At 37.6% G+C, this 17,808-nt stretch overlaps 1 long non-coding RNA gene across 3 annotated transcripts; it reads left to right on the plus strand.

Moving 5' to 3' along the window:
• Nucleotides 1-6: 6 nt before the first annotated feature.
• LOC110125465 (uncharacterized) lies at nt 7-9,431 on the plus strand. Of its 3 annotated transcripts, none has more exons than XR_011486626.1 (3): nt 7-3,451; nt 5,510-6,101; nt 8,760-9,431. It is a non-coding gene; the product is annotated as an uncharacterized lncRNA (long non-coding RNA). The 3 variants fall into 3 exon arrangements; XR_011486627.1 differs by lacking the exon at nt 7-3,451 and having other exon boundaries at nt 5,019-5,773; nt 6,019-6,101; XR_002310080.2 differs by lacking the exon at nt 7-3,451 and having other exon boundaries at nt 5,019-6,101.
• Nucleotides 9,432-17,808: the final 8,377 nt, after the last annotated feature.

The following is a 17,808-nucleotide window of genomic DNA, read 5'->3' on the forward strand; positions in this document are numbered from 1 at the left end:
TGTAAAGTGGTCATATCTCTTTTTCCTAATTGTGTTGTGAGATGAACACTGTGTCTCATTGGGGAATATTTCCCCTGCCTGGTATTGTAAGACAAGACATACAAATCCACCCTTCCAACAATGTTAGCTGAATCTCCTAGGGCTTGTAAGTAGGCTCGTTTGAGCACACACAGTGTGAGATGGAAGCTGAAGGCCAATGATCATGATAAGGGAAGTGACTGTAATTATCTTGAAAATCTCTTCAAAATCAGAAATATAAGCACAGTCCACAATTGCATGAGATTCAATTCAGTTCAGTCACTCAGTCATGTCCAAATCTTTGTGACCCCATGGACTGCAGCATGCCAGGCCTCCCTTCCCATCACCAACTCCTGGAGTTTACCCAAACTCATGTCCATTGCATTGGTAATGCCATCCAAGCATCTCATCCTCTGTCGACCCCTTTTCCTCCCACCTTTAATCTTTCCCAGCATCAGGGTCTTTTACAAAGACTCAGTTCTTCACATCAGGTGGTCAAAGTAGTAGTTTCAGCTTCAGCATCAGTCCTTCCAATGAATATTCAGGACTGATTTCCTTTAGGATTGACTGGTTGGATCTTCTTGCAGTTCAAGGGACTCTCAAGAGTCTTCTCCAACATCACAGTTCAAAAGCATCAATTCTTCAACACTCAGCTTTCTTTATAGTCCAACTATCACATCTATACATGACTACTGGAAAAGCCATGCTTTGACTAGATGGACCCTTGTTGGTAAAGTAATGTCTCTGCTTTATTTAATATGCTATCTAGATTGGTCATAGCTTTTCTTTCAAGGAACAAGTATCTTTTAATTTCAGGGCTTCAGTCACCATCTGCAGTGATTTTGGAGCCCCAAAAAATAAAGTCTGCCACTGTTTCCCCATCTATTTGCCATGAAGTGATGGGACCAGATGCCATGATCTTAGTTTTCTGAATGTTGAGTTTTAAGCCAACTTTTTCACTCTCCTCTTTCACTTTCATCCTGAAGCTCTTTAGTTCATCTTCACTTTCTGCCATGAGGGTGGTGTCATCTGTGTATCAGTGGTTATTGATATTTCTCCTGGAAATCTTGATTCCAGCTTCTGCTTCATCCATCCTGGAGTTTCACATGATATGCTCTGCATACAAGTTAAATATGCAGGGTGACAATATACAGCCTTGACATACTCCTTTTCCTATTTGGAACCAGTCGTTGTTCCATGTCCAATTCTAACTGTTGCTTCCTGACCTGCATACAGATTTCTCAAGAGGCAGGTCAGGTGGTCTGGTATTCCCATCTCTTTCAGAATTTTCCACAGTTTATTGTGATCCACACAGTTAAAGGCTTTGGCATAGTCAATAAAGCAGAAATATATGTTTTTCTGAAACTCTCTTGTTTTTTCAGATGATCCAGAGGATGTTGGCAATTTGATCCCTGGTTCCTCTGCCTTTTCTAAAACCAGCTTGAACATCTGGAAGTTCACAGTTCACGTATTGCTGAAGCCTGGCTTGGAGTTTTAAGCATTACTTTACTAGCGTGTGAGATGAGTGCAATTGTGAGGTAGTTTGAGCATTCTTTGGCATTGCCTTTCTTAGGGATTGGAATGAAAACTGACCTTTTCCAGTCCTGTGGCCACTGCTGAGTTTTCCAAATTTGCTGGCATATTGAGTGCAGCACTTTCACAGCATCATCTTTCAGGATTTGAAATAGCTCAACTGGAATTCCATCACCTCCACTAGCTTTGTTCATAGTGATGCTTCCTAAGGCCCGCTTGACTTCACATTCTATTAAAATTAACAAGGAAATAATTTTGTACACAAGTAAATTTTTTTTTAAGCATAAGGAATGGAAATACATTTTGTTAAGGGGCGGAAAGTAATTTTATCCTAAAAGAGGTTAAAATGGAGAGAGATGGAGATAGATAGATGGAGAGAAAGAGGAAGAGAGAGGCAGGGAGATCAAGCATAGGACAAAAGCTGCATATAAAAGGAAAGCTATAGAAGGTTTTGGAAAAGGAACCCTGAGAAAAGAGATTTGTGTGTGATTAAGAGTGGTTAAGATTAGAATTAATTTAATTGAATAATTTTTAACATCAAAAGTAAGCTGATATAAAACTAGAATTTGGTTTTCTTTCTATTGAGGACAAAGTTATACTGGACTATCAATCTGCTTTTATAACAGATGGTAAAAGTTTCTTTGTCTTTGAAGTAATATGGTATAATTTTTTGTATTTTCTTTTGAAATCTCTTATTATCAATTTCATTAAGTGGATAAAGTATTATTTCACAGTGCTCTATGATCCTATTTGACCAAGTGTTTTAAGACCTTTTGATATCTTTGATAATCTTCCCTAAATCAAACACTAAATAAATACTTTTGATATTTAGCTAACTTTGGGATTTTTTCAGAGGATCCCTGAAAAATCTCAAAGAGAGATATTAAACTAATTAGAATTATTTGGCATGGCAAATTAAATGGGAAACATTGTCAAATAAGTAACAATAAGCCTTCTTAGGTTATATTGCATAGATTAATATTTGCAATATGTGTTGTGAAAATCATTTGTAATTCCCCCAAATCTGCATGTTCTGGCAAAATGTTATCAATAATAATTCTAGTTAGTTTAAAATGTGTGTTGCAGAAATAACTAAGTTCCTTGTCAATTGCATTATAATCATATCTATAGCCATGCCTTTTGCCATTTACTGTTGTGCTCTGACGCCTTTATAAAACATGCTTCATCTTCAAAAAGGATTCATAGAAAGTGCTTCTTGACAATTAAGGGCTTTAAAAAATATTAGGTCATACCACTAAACTATGTAAACGTGCACACACATCCACAATAGAAAAATAGACAGCTTCATAAAAAACTGCTAGCAAAAGGTCAAGATCAACAAGAATTAATTACCCAGGACTGAATGAAATGATGAATATGATTATAATTTTTATGACTCTTATCTGAAATACCACATCTTTTTACTCTTTGCTTTCCTAATATAAGGAAACCTTTTCTCTTAAGCTAACTATGATTTATAGCAATTTGCTGAATTATATCTTTGTAACAGAATTGAAACATTTAGATTTAGTCTCCCTGCCTGGTCCCTCCTGAATTTGGAAACTCTTAGTGAGTATTCTTATTTTCGTGACAATATACTTATTTGCATAAATATACTAAGAATCTGTTCTCCTTGTAACAGGGCATAATTGGAAACACTGGTTATATTACCAAGGCTTTGACCAAAATCTTGTATTGAAAAGAGGCACACATGGCCTCAGAGATGACCAGACAGCTTTAAGGAACTAAGACTGACTTTATGGCTCCATAAAACCCCCTGCATACAGGGTTCCCAATAGCCTTACCAGCTGAGTAAGGAAGGTCACTTCCTGCAGGTGCAGAAACCTAGGGATATTTGGGGGACCTCAAGAAGAGAGGAATTAACATAAATCTATTACAGGTGAGTCTGATGGCAATTCCTTAGCATGGTTTCCTGATCTTGAAATACTTGTTAAAATTTCAGTCTGGAGATTCCTTATGAAAAGTTCCAGCAAAGCATATTTAAACATGTCCGTTGGGTCAGTTACTATTTTTGCTTTGTTATGTACATTATTTGCTCGGTTGTGTCCGACTCTTTGCAACTCCATGGACTATAACAGGCCAGACTCTTCTGTCAGTGGAATTCTCCAGGCAAGAATACTGGAGTGGGTAGCCATTCCCTTCTCCAGGGGATCTTCCTGACCCAGGGATTGAACCCAGGTCTCCTGCATTGCAGGCAGATTCTTACCATCTGAGCCACCAGGGAAGCCCACTATTCTTGCTGGACTTATGTAAATATGTAAGTTTAGTGAAACTAAGATTATTTTGCAAAGAAATTAGTCTTCACTTGTGTATCTTTGGTAGAAATGTGGGTGATTTTAGAGAAAAAAAAAGTGTTTAAGTAGAACTATAATATCCAGTTGTGGATATTAGATAGTAGTTCTGCTAATCATCTCTGAAGTTTTTTTTTTTCCCCAACCTGTAAACTGGACTGGATTCTGCATTCTTCTAGTTTTCTCAAATATTTGACTACAGCTCTCCAAACCAACATATACATTTTTTTTCCCCACTTTTGAATGAAATTAGTATCCTTTTCCTGAAACCCTGCAAGCTGAAGCTGAACAATTTGATTTAACCTTAAAGAAGATGATCATAATAGCACATGTTTACACAGTCCTCATGCCTATTGCTGTGTGAATGACTCAAAAGTTTACTTGAACACCTGATGACATCATAAGGAACATTTCCAACTGCAAAAGGTACTTGGACTCTGACATCTAGAAATTTTGCCTGCTGGCTGCTCCATGGGCTCAGATGGTGAAGATGATGTGTGTGCTCAGTTGTATCCAGCTCTTTGTGACCCCATGGACTGTAGCCTACCAGGATCCTCTGTCTATGGAACTTTCCAGGCAGAATACTGGAGCAGGGTGTCATTTCCTACTCCAGGATCTTCCTGATCCAGGGATTGAACCAGAGTCTCTTGTGATTCCTGCATTGGCAGGCAGATTATTTACCACTTATATGCAGAGTACATCATGAGAAATGCTGGGCTGGATGAAGCACAAGCTGGAATCAAGATTGCCGGGAGAAATATCAGTAACCTCAGATATACAGATGACACCACCCTTATGGCAGAAAGTGAAGAAAAACTAAAGAGCCTCTTGATGAAAGTGAAAGAGGAAAGTAAAAAAGTTGGCTTAAAGCTCAACATTCAGAAAACTAAGATCATGGCATCCGGTCCCATCACTTCATGGCAAATAGATGGGGAAACAGTGGAAACAGTGGCAGACTTTATTTTTTTGGTCTCCAAAATCACTGCAGATGGTGACTGCAGCCATGAAATTAAAAGACACTTGCTTCTTGGAAGAAAAGTTATGACCAACCTAGACAGCATATTAAAAAGCAGAGACATTACTTTGCCAACAAAGGTCCATCTAGTCAAAGCTATGGTTTTTCCAGTAGTCATCGTATGGATGTGAGAGCTGGACTATAAAGAAAGCTGAGTGCTGAAGAATTGATGCTTTTGAACTGTGGTGTTGGAGAAGACTCCTGAGAGTCCCTTGGACTGCAAGGAGATCAAACCAGTCCATCCTAAAGGAAATCAGTCCTGAATATTCATTGGAAGGGCTGAGGTTAGAGCTGAAACTCCAATACTTTAGCCACCTGATGGGAAGAACTGACTCATTAGAAAAGACCCTGATGCTGGGAAAGATTGAAGGCAGGAGAGGAAGGGGATGACAGAGGAAGAGATGGTTGGATGGCATCATTGACTCAATGGACATAAGTTTGGGTAAACTCTAGGAGTTGGTGATGGACAGGGAGGCCTGGTGTGCTGCAGTCCATAGGCTCACAAATAGTCAGACATGACTGAGCAACTGAACTGAACTCAACTGAACTGAACCACCTGGAAAGCTCTTGGACTCAGAAACGCGTATAATTTGCTTCAACTATTAATCTTGTTTTTCTTTTGTCTCCATAGAGATACCTCTTATTAAATACCTGGTTTCTAGTGCCACTTGGGCCTAACTTTCAGAGCCCGTCTCCATCACCACCTCCTGAAATGAATTTAACTGGACTGACCTGTTGTCAGGAATAAGAGACCAGTTCAATGGGATGGAATAAGTTATCAACTCAGCTTCTGGACTGTAAGCTTTTTGGAGCAGTTTCTAAAGTCCAGGTGGGACTGTAAGCAGTGCAATTTGCCACCCCAAAATGTGTCTCTTTGGCAAGAGGATTAATCTAGGTGGGTTATTTTTAAGAATCAGAAATCTCCAGAAAGTTTTCTTGCTATCTCTCCCTTGTCTTGTCTAAAAAAATTAGATAATGGGTCTGTTCCCATAATAGAGTGATCATCAGAGATATCTGCAGAGAATATGTCTGGGTGTGGTAGGGGAACAAAGTCAACCCATTAGTTCATTCTTTGTTCCATGGTGATCTGCCTGGCCCAGCAAACATTTGTTTACCAAACATCTGCATTCTCGTCTCCAGGTAAATTGCCTTCTTCACCTCTGAAGTACCAAACCACTACCCCCCAAATCCTCTTCTGTCTTTAGGTGAAGATTATTTTTAAGGTGAGGATTTCAGGTGTTTGGGTGAGTTACAAATTTTTCTAGGTCTTTCCCATGTATACATATTATCAAACTTTGTTTAACTTTCTCCTGTCAATCTTTCTCATGTAAATTTAATTCTTAGACCAGCCAGAAGAACCTAAAAGCCAGAAGCAAATGTCTTCCTCTTGAACTAGATATAGATATATCTAGATATAGTTATATCCTGTTACTCAGAAATGGTCGGGCTGTTTTAACACATTCAACAAACTCCTGAAGATGTGAGTCTGTATCTGATTCATCTGTGTGATCTCTCCAGCCTGAAGAAAGTGCATATGAGTTGCTTCCTTTTCTTTTCCATACATGGCAGCATATATGCCCACTCTGCACTATAATTTGTTTCTTTAAAAAAAATTTTGTTTTTATTATTTTAACTGGAGGCTAATTATTTTATAGTACTGTAGTGTGTTTTGCATACATTGGCATGAATCAGCCCTGGGTGTACATGTGTCCCCCATTTTTAATTTTTTTTTTTTTTATTGTTGGATACACTCAATCTTCACTGCTGTGTGTGGGCCTCTCTAGCTGTGGGGAGCAGGGTCTGTGCTTCACCGTGGTGGGCAGGCTTGCTGTTGCAATGGCTTCCTTTGTTGCAGAGCGCAGGCTCCGGGGCACATGGGCTCAGTTGCTGCGGCACATGGGCTTAGTTGCTCCGTGGCTATGGAGTCCTCCCGACCAGGGGTGAAACCCCTGTTCCCTGTATCAGCAGGTAGATTCCTATCCACTGTCCCAGCAGAAAATTCCTGGTTTGTATTTTTAGATAATAGCATTACTTATAGTGAATTCCATATCAGTACCTAAAACATTTTCTTATCCATTTGGCTGATGGTATAATATTCTATGTATTTTTTCAACCGATTTCCTCTAGATGATATTTAGGTTTTTCGCTATAGTTCACCATTCTATTATACATGTGATCATGAATAGCATTTTGTTTTCTTTATTTATTGATAGCAAACTGCAGGTGAGTACTTAGAATGATTTTGGCACAATGTTGCTTGACACACATTATCTTATTCAATTCTCAAGCTAACTCTATGGGGGCTGATTTTCTTTTTTTTAATTACTTCTTCAGAGATGATGAAAGTAAGAGGTTGACTAACTGCCTAAAGTGATTAAGCGGAAAGTTCAGAATCAAATTGCTGTCTGTTGTCTCCAAATCACTTATAACAGAAAATAATTACTTGTTTATTTGACATCCTGTTTGTATACAACCTACTAGGGAGATCACATAGATGAATCAGACACAGGCCCTCAACCTGAAGCGCTTATTGTCTATAAGTGTTAAGAATAGCCTGACCATTTCTGAGTAATAGTAAATCAATTAACTATAGCTGATTTCAATACAAGTGGTTGGTCAGTAGCAAAGATATTCTGTGTACATCGAAATTACAGTTTAAAATCATAATCTCAAGGTCAAGTTTTGTAATTTAACTAAAGAGTACCACATTCACAAAGAAGTAATTTCAATATTTAATCAAAATTCCCAATCAGCTTTTGATACAAACACAGTAGAGTATAAGATTGAGAGATAAATTTCCAAGATGAACTTTAGTGGTTCAAGATGAACAAAAGTGTTTCCAAGATGAACTACTTTCTAGAGATGACTAGGAAACAGCTCTAAATCATTAATTAACTCTAGAAATAAATCTTCCAAAGTAGAAGTTTAAACAAATATTAAGAAAATAAATGGCTTGGAAAAATTCTTAACATGGCCTGTCTGTTTCCAGGACAGAAATCAAGCTTCATTTGATTATTGAAATTTGTAAATTTCCATTTTATTACTTTACACTGCCAATTTCCTCCAGGAACAAGATTAGAAATATCAAAGATGACATGTCACAGACATTCCTTCCAAATGTTGGGGTTTGTGTGGGGATGAAAAGTGTTGTGAAGAAACATGCTTTCAAATTTCTAGCCCAGTTTAGAATGCTATTTTTAGATTTTTAGATAAAAGCAGTGATAGTAAGAACAAAAATCATAGTTTGTAGAGAGAAATTTACATCTGAAATGTAGTTTTAACAATTAGATTACTCTTCTCACTCTAGTTCAGTAACTGCCCTTGCTACAGAATTTAGTCCTAAGACTTCAATGCTTGGCTGTCATATTTCTTATCTAATGGTTTCTGTAATTTGCCTATAAGCAATTTTAAAAGTATTATAAAATTAGAACATAAGAAAATTTTTAATTTGGGCCTTTGAATTTGTAGTTGAAACAATAGATATGAGTATCAAAATGCAGATTATTTGACTCCAGTCCTGAATTTTAAGACAAAGTGTCACGAAACATATTTTGATAATTTTTGTGCACTTGAGTTTTTGAGCGTAACTGAGCAGGAAACTATAGGGCCGTCGTAGGGCAGACCACTTTCCCCAAGTCCTCTTCCTGCCTCTCGTTTGTAGAAAAGGTGTCGTCTCCCAGGCATCCTTTGAGTCAAAAAAGCCTGACTTACGAATTCAGGAATTGAAAGGATGTGAACGCGTAGTGACAAAAGTAGCAATTGGGCCAGGAGAACTAGCGACAATTTAAATAGTAAATCAGCCATATGGCAGTCACAGAATCTTTAGTTCCTCCCTGAAGTACCTAGATAACAATATCTGATACACAGATGCTGTTCTGCAGATGCTAAAGCCTCCAGCAAATGGAAGAAGTTAACTACTTGAAGACCTTGAGTGTGTAGCCTGAGGATTGACAATGTTAACCCCTGTGACCCTGTCTTATTACCTCACCATCAACTAAGCAGAGGATTGTTCATGGGCTGATCACACATCCTGAGCCTCCCCTCCTTCCCCCGGCCTTAAAAATTTATTCCTTGAAATCCATCAGGGATTTTGAACTTAAACCATCCTATTCTCCTTGCACGGCCCTTCCAATAAATCCTTCTCTGCTCCAAACTCTAACAGCTTGGTTTGTTTGGCCTCACTGAGCATCAGGCACATGAACTTGGGTTCAATGATAGAGCCACAGCTCTGAAAGCAAGGAAGGGATTACCTGTCTTCCTCATGCATTTAGAGGCAAGTCAGTGAGTAGAAAGTGCACTAACTTAAGGGACTGGAGAAGGGATGCCCTATACCTGAATCTCTGACTTCTAGCAGACTGGCCATGAACACCTATAACGCCCATAGTCCTCCTGTTCCTCTTGGTGATAGTGGGGTTAAAATAACATACGTGCAGGCCCTTTCTCTCCTGCCATAAAAAAATGTATGATAGTCATAGTGTTAATAGTGTTAACCATCTCAGAATAGGTTAAAGAATAGGGTATTTTAAAAAATATATGCATTTTTATTTCCAACAGACAAGAATAAAAAACAAAAAAAATATTTATTAACTTTTGTAAATTTATGACACTACTAAATACAAATTTTCTCCTAATTATTCTTCATCTTAATTTAATAGCTGTCATTTGTGTTACTTTTTCACATGGAAACAAAAAATACATTTGTTTCCCCTGATTAAAAATTTCACAAGTTGTGACACATTTCAAAACATAAAGTATTATCTACTTTATGGTACAATTAATTTCCACAAAGTTTGTGAAAATCCATTTTGCTCTTGGTGAAGCTTGTTTGCCTTGGGGATTATAATGTCTTTTGCTTTTTATTTAGAAAAGAAGCATGACTTGTTTTGATCTGTGTGACTAATATGATCACAACCCTTGGGAAAATGGATGGTTTTCTGGAAACATCAGTAAGGAAATACTGACTGGAACTATTCCCGTCTGATTCATGAACTGCTCTGCACACCAAGGCCACGCACTGTCAGGATGAACAAATACTAAGGTATTTGCTAGTTGCTCAAACTGCTCAAGTCACTGATGAGTCAGTGAACTTTCTGCCAGTTGCACAAGCTTCTCACCATTTCAAAGCCTCAGGAACCATGTAGAAAAAGAAAAAAGAGGGTCAGGAAAAGGAGGCATGGTCAAGGATGAGTGGTGTACTTGATATCAACATGATCTGAAAATAGGGGAGCTTCCACTGACAGTAAACGGGTGAGAGGGAAAATAGAAAGGAAAGTCTAAAACTGCCAAGAAATGAAAGAAACGCTATGTATTTCTATAACTGGAGAGAGAGGGTGAGAAAGAGGAAGGAGGGAGAAGAAAAAGAGGAAGAGAGGAGAAGGAGGAGGAAGAAGGGGAAGCAGGAGGAGAAGAGTGAGAGGAGCAGAGGGCTGAGGGGAAGAGGGGGAGAGGAAGAAGAGGTGCAGGAGGGAAGGGGTGAGACAGGAGGAGAGGAAGGGGCGGAGGGGAGGGGGAAACCAAATGTAGCGGCAAGTTCACTTCAAGGGTGGAAAGGCTGGATGGCTTTGTGGTGAAGCATGAAGTCTTCAGAGACAGGCTGCCTCTGTTGGAATCACAGTTCTGCATCTCTAGCTGTGTGACCCTGGGCAGGTGACTTAGCCTGTCTGTGTTTCACATCTGTAAAATGGGAATAGTGCTAAACAGTGCTTAAAGGTTAATTTTATCACTCAATATAATAAAGTGCTCAAATGTTAACTTTATCAACATTAAAATGGATTTTATACTTAATATTCAAAGTTATCCCATGAATAGTATATAGACACTTGGCAAATAAATATTGATTTAGTTATTATTATTTTTAATTTGAAGTCTCAGGCCCTTCTAAGTTTTGCTCTGAAAGTTAATCTACTACAAAATTTGAAAATAAATTTTATTCTGACTTTTTAACATAGCCCAAATAGAAAGACATTTTTCCCCTTATTAATCTGCTGTATTTTCACTCAATTATGTAGCTGTTTCAATATAATTACTCTCAACATTATTCTAAGTTTGCATAAGTAAAAAATAAAAGACATATTTTTAAAAATGTTAAAAACATATTTGCTGATGGGGTCATTGATTTTATTATTCTATTTAGTTTATCTTTTTAAGGCCAAAATCGTAATTCAAAGGCCTCTGGGTGGATATATGACATTTAAAAAGTAGCTAATTAAATGAATCAATGTGAGATACGCATACTCATATAAGACAGTATTGAGAATCCTACCTTATATTTTTATGGCTGAAATATTTCATTAACATGATCCTTACAGGAAATTCTTAATGGACCCCAGAGAGGGACATTCACATTGCTGCTGGGTTATGTAGATGTGCCGTGCAATTTACGAGGGAAACAGGGACGCTCGAGCTTGCTGCCATTTGCCTGCTTTGCTGTTCTGGCCACAGTTCTGGGAGCCCTGTGGTAACTGCTCATGTATGTCCCGGTAGTATTGAATGGCTATGAGCTGAATTCACCAGTATTAAGGGAAAAGACTGACAGAAATTCAAAACAAGAGCTATTTGGCATTAAGAGAATACCAAAGGAGCATTGGCATGGTAGCTACTATTCCTTTCCAAGGACATAATCGAAAGATAGTTGGACAGCCCACGCCACCCACAGTCCCCAGGTGGCTAACAAATAAGCGGATCACTGTTAGATAGAAGAGTTCCATGATATTTGAAACAAACTGTCCATGGCTATTTTTCAGGTTTAAAAACCACTAGGAATTCATTCTCTGACCTGTAGAAAATAGCCTTAGTTACTTTCAAAGGAAGAAAGTAACCTAATGTGAGGTGAGGGTAAACTAATTTGTATTCCTGCTGCTGCAGTTTTTCTCTTACTCCTGGCAAAACAAAAGATTTATTTTTAAATTTAGAATGCCTGTATTCAACCTTGCATAAGTTATATAATTTGATTAATATAGCTTTAAACTTAACAGAATTGTGGGTCCAGTAACTGATAGAAATTTGTTGCACTTTTGCTAAATTTAATATACTCAATTGGTTTACACATGTAACAGAAATCATGGTTCAACAGGCATGACTGGTTTTGATACAACAGAATTAACAGAATGAATTATATTTTTATTTTAAAACCATCTAGACATAATTATATGGACAAACAATGATTTGAGTAATCTACAATGGCTAAATGTATGATAGATTAAAAATTAAAAGGTCTGTGGTATTAGCCAACAAATGTTTTTACACAGATGTAAAAGCTGCCCTTCTTACAGTTTATAATTCAATTATTTTTTAAAGAACAGCTTTATTGCAGCATGAATCATATCAGTAGTTCATTCCTTTTTATCACCAAATCATGCTTTATTCACAAAAAGATTGTCATGTGTGTACAGACCACATTGTGTTTATCCATTTATCAGTTGATGGACATTTGGGTTGTTTCCACCTTTTGGCTTTTGTGGATAGTGCTGCTATGAACATGACGCATGTTTCTATGTGGCATGTGTTTCTGTTTTCCCAGCCTATACCTATGAGTGGGTCTTGCTGGGTCTTTTGGATATTTTATATTTAACATTTTGAGGAGCTTGTAAAGTATATTTCAGAGTGGCCTATTTCACATTTCCACCAGCACCGCAGGAGAGTTCCATTTTTCCATATTCTTGTTAACACTTATTATTGTCCTTTTAATTTAATGATTTCAGGGTATGGGTTGATATCTTGTGATTTTGATTTATGTTCCCTTTGTAACTAATAATGCTGAGCATCTTTTTGTGTACTTGTTGGACATTTGTGTATCTTTTTTTGTAAATGCTTATTTACTTAGTCAATTTTTAAATTGGCTTACTTGTATTTTTTAATTGATTTTTAAAAATTGTTTTTAGGTTCATAGCAAAATTAAGGGTAAACACAGAGATATGCTATGTGTTTATCCCCTGCCCTGGCGCATGCATCTCTTCCCCATTATCAACATCTCCCATCAGAGTGGTACATTTATTAAAACTGATGAAACTACACTGACTCATCATAGTCACTCAAAGTCCATAGTTTATATTACATTTCACTCTTGGTTTTATATATTCTGTGGGTTTGATAATAATGACATCTGTTCATCATTATGGCATCATATAGAATATTTTCACTACTTGGAAAATTGCCTGTGCTACCCCTATTCATCTCCTCCACGCCTACAACCCAACCTCTGATAACTACTTATCTTTTTGCTGTCTCCATAGTTTCGCCTTTTCCAGAATGTCATATAATTGGAATCACATCATACGTAGCCTTTTCAGATTGGCTTCTTTCACTTAGTAGTGTGCATTTAAGGTTGTCCCATGTCTTTTCAAGGCATGATAGCTCTTTTCTTAGCACTGGATAATATTCTATTGTCTGGATGTAACACAGTAATTTATTCATTCACCTACTGAAGGACGTCTTGTTCAGTTGCTCAGTCGTGTCTGACTCTCTGTGTTTCCATGGACTGCAGCACTCCAAGCCTCTCTGTCCCTCACCATTTCTCAGAACATCTTGGTTGCTTCCAAGTTTTGGCAATTATGAATAAAGCTGCTATAAACACCTGTGTGCAGGTTTTTTTAAATGTTTATTTATTTTTAATTGATTAATTATTGTTTTACAATATTGATTTGATGTCTGTCACACTTCAGCATGAATTAACCATAGGTGTACATATGTCCCCTCCCTTTTAAATTTCCCTCCCACCTTCTGTCCATCCCCACCCCTCTAGGTTATTGCAGAGTCCCAATTTGAATTCCCTGAGTCATAGAGCAAATTCCCACTGACTATCTGTTTACATATGTTAGTGTATATGAATCCATGCTACTCTCCCCATTCATCTCACCCTCTCCCTCTTCTCCCCACCCTTGTCCATAAGTTTGTTCTCTATGTCTGCATCTCCACTGCTGCTCTGTGAATAGGTTCATTTGCACCATCCTTCTAGATCCCATATATGTGTGTTATATGTGTTAATATTGATATTTGTTTTTCTCTTTCTGACTTGCTTCAATCTCTATAATAGGCTCTAAGTTCATCCACTTCATTAGAATTGACTCAAATGTGTTGCTTTTTATGGCTGAGTAGTATTCCATTGTATAAATGTACCACAGCTTCTTTATCCATTCATCTGTCAGTGGACATCTAGATTGTTTCCATGTCTTGGCTATTGTAAATAGTACTGCAATGAACATTAGGGTACATGTGTTTTTTTCAGTTTTGGTTTCTTCAGGGTATATGCCTAGAAGTGGTATTGCTGGGTCATATGGTGGTTTTATTCCTAGTTTTTAAGGAATCTCCATACTGTCTTCCATAGTGGCTGTATCAATTTACATTTCCACCAGCAGTGTAGGAGGGTTCCCTTTTCTCCACACCCTCTCCAACACAGGTTGTTTGTGGACTTTTTGATTATGGCCATTCTGTCTGGTGTGATGTAATATCTCATTGTGGATTTGATTTGCATTTTCCTGATAACGAGTGATGCCAAGCATCTCTTCATGTGCTTATTATCCATCTGTATGTCTTCTTTGAAGAAATTTCTATTGAAGTCTTTTGCCCACTTTTTGATTGGATTGTTTTTCTGTTTGTATTGAGTTTTATGAGCTGCTTGTGTATTTTGGAAATTAATCCTTTGTCAGTTGTTTCATTTGCTATTATTTTCTCCCATTCTGAGGGCTGTCTTTTCACCTTGTTTATAGTTTCCTTTGCTGTGCAAAAGCTTTTGAGTTTATTTAGGTCCCACTTATTTATTTTTGTTTTTATTTCCATTATTCTAGGAAGTGGGTCATAAAGGATCTAGTTATGGTTTATGTCATACAACAACTGTATATAGATTTTTTGTGTGAACCTGTTTTCAGTCTTCATAAATCTATGAGGTGAATACTATTGTTATCTTCATTTGTCTTTCTATTTTACATGTTTAATAAGAAATACACACAAATAAGTGATTTATTTTGGTAGATGGTCTCTTAGATAACCTACTATTAAACCCTACCTCCTGTAATGAGCATGGTGGGACCTGTGATTTGCTTCTAATGATAGAGTATGACCTAGTGTTGGGATATCATGTTTGTGTTTAGGATGTATGAGATTGTAGCTCTCATCCTGCTACCAGATTCTCCATATTGATTTTTTCCTGCCCTGGCTTTGGTGAAGTAAAGCTGCAATATGAAGAAGCACATGTAGCAAGGAGCTGAGGGTGGACTCCTGCTAACAGTTAGCAAGAAACTGGTATTTAATAACCTGTAAGGAATTGAATCCTACTAACAATCATGTGAACTTGGAATTGTATCTTTCCCCCAGTCTAGCCTCATATGAGATTCCAACTCTGGCCAACACCTTTAGTATCAACTTTATGAAACACCCTGGAGTAAGGAACCTAGTCAAGTCCTGCCCAGATTTCTAACTGAGAAAAACTGTAGGATAATAAGCACAGGGTATTTTAAGCTGCTAATTTTGTGGTTATTTGTAACACAGCAATAAATAGCTGACACTTCCCCAAGGTCATACATGTAGTAAGTTGATGAGTAAGAATATAAAACTTGGTAGTCAGGCTCTGATTTGGGAAGTTTATGCTGAGAGTTATAATTTTAAAGCTTTCTACATCAGGATTTTTTTTTTCTTCTGTATTTTAGTGGTTATTTCTCTAATACTGGTTATAATTATATATATATATTTATGATAAAAGCCAAAGTTAATGGGGGAAGTATAGGAGTCAGATGCTTCACTCTGGTGGAAGTATTGGATATCTATTTGCATCCTTTGATGAATAGAGATCTTGAAGGGGGGGAATTCTGGGTAGGGGAAGACTTGGAATTCACCCATAGCTCATAGCATTCAGATAAATACAAGTTTAACAGAGGCCAGGGGCAGTCATTATGCATGGGAGATGACAGGGTTTCTGATATTAGACTGGCTATAAGACAGGGAAGCATCTGGAATGATCACCCATACTTCAAACATGGCACTGGCTGTTTCAAGTGCAGCTTGTAGGCAGGTTCTAACGGCATCTATATGCTTCATAAGGAGGAGGACTCTGTGAGAGTGGAAAGAGTTGCTTCCCTTGCTTCTGCAAAGCTCTGGCACTTATGCAAACTTGTTGTAGGACCCAACTGAGTTTGAGAAAGAGCAGAAGAGTTTTCTCACTTGGCAAGTGTGCCAAGAGAATTCCAGGTCCACAGAACCGAGGCTCAGCTAACTCTTCCCCCACTGGCATCTTCAGTGAGCAGCAGGTGCAGAGGTCTCACTCCTGGTGGACTGTCTGTGGACCACCTGTGCCCAGGGCAGGGGAGCCCAGGACAGCAACTTTTGGCAAAAATCAGCAAGCAGTACCCATAAATATTTGAGTGGAGGTGGTGATGGGGAATTTGGCAGTCAAGCAGATGAGAGTTTAGGGATTCAAGTTTAATATAGTTGAAAGGACATTTTCTATGTAGGCTGATGAAGCTGGGAGAAAATTAAACTATCAAATGCCACAGCACAATCACTCTGTCGCCTGTGCATGACAGTGCCTTGTGTAACTAGTGATCATTCCCTCAAGAAAGCTGCTTCTGAGTATTTCCCGCTGACTTGGAGTCTGAAAATACCCAACAAAACCGATAAATTATCTTTGAAAATGAATGTTTGCTATGTTAGTCTATGGTTTCTACTGACTAAATGCCTGTTACTGAAGAGAGATAAGAGACTGAGACAGAGACAGAGACTAGGGAAGGCTGAGGAGATAAGGAAATACTCCCACTAAGAAGTTGCCAACCCATTGAACCAGACTGAAACTGGTAACTTGATCATATTTGTCAAGTTAATGTCTAAAGACTGTAGTCTGAAAGATAGTGAAGCAGTTATGCAAATTTATGCATAAAAATAAAAATCCCATATGTGCCTAGAGGGAGAGGTTTCCAGCCAAAATGCTAATGATATGAGGTAACAATACTCAGCATCTCTATGGATTTTAATTCACAGAGCTCAAAAATGTATTATAAATTTATTATCTACTAAATGGAGTAGGCTATGTTACTTACCTCTGTTATATATCTCAAAAGTGACTACATTTTAATTGAACAAACATATACACAATAATGAAATCTTTGAAAGAGAAAACATGAGAAGACACCTAAAATAAACTTTTTAGGATTCAAAAACATCTCAGTGACCCAACTGAATCAAATGCATGAATAAAACTGCATGCAAATGCAAATTTTAACGTTATAAACATTTTAAAGATTATCCTAGTGCACAGCATTTACATTTTTACTATACACACTACAATAATTTTTTAAAATTAGTGTGAATTATGAGCAAACTATGACTGCTGTCTTAAGATATTTACAAACAAATAGAAAAAATAAAGTGAAAGAATGTTTCTAACACTGATCAGATGTTATATGTTAAAGAATTCTAAAGGAGACACCTTAAGGGAATTGAAAGGGAAATAATTATCTGTGGTTGGCAATGTAAAGGGCAATTGAGCCAGATTTTGAAGTATATATAGCATTTCCCAACTCTATTTTAGAGGAAGTAAATTTAAGGAAAATAAAATACTCTTAGGGCTTCCCTGGTGGCTCAGTGGTAAAGAATTTGTCTTCCAATGCAGGAGACTTGGCTTAATCCTTGGGTAGGGAAGATCTGGAGAAGGAAATGGCAACCCACTCCAGTATCTTGCCTGGAGAATTCCATGGACAGAGGAGTCTGGTGTGGTATAGTCCATGGGGTCGCAAAAGAGTCAGTCACGACTTAGCGACCGAACAACAGCAAAATACTGTTAACAAACTGCCAGAATGTGCAGTGTGATTGGTGGATGGGAGGGGTGAGACTGAAAAGGCTGGGCAGGGTCAGATAGTTTTGTTTTCCTTTTCTATGGAGAAATATATAGTGGTTTGTTTTTGTATAAAAAAACACAAAACTTTGATGATGCTAGAAATTATTATG

The sequence above is a fragment of the Odocoileus virginianus genome, unplaced genomic scaffold (assembly GCF_023699985.2).
Source record: "Odocoileus virginianus isolate 20LAN1187 ecotype Illinois unplaced genomic scaffold, Ovbor_1.2 Unplaced_Contig_41, whole genome shotgun sequence".
Taxonomy (NCBI): domain Eukaryota; kingdom Metazoa; phylum Chordata; class Mammalia; order Artiodactyla; family Cervidae; genus Odocoileus; species Odocoileus virginianus.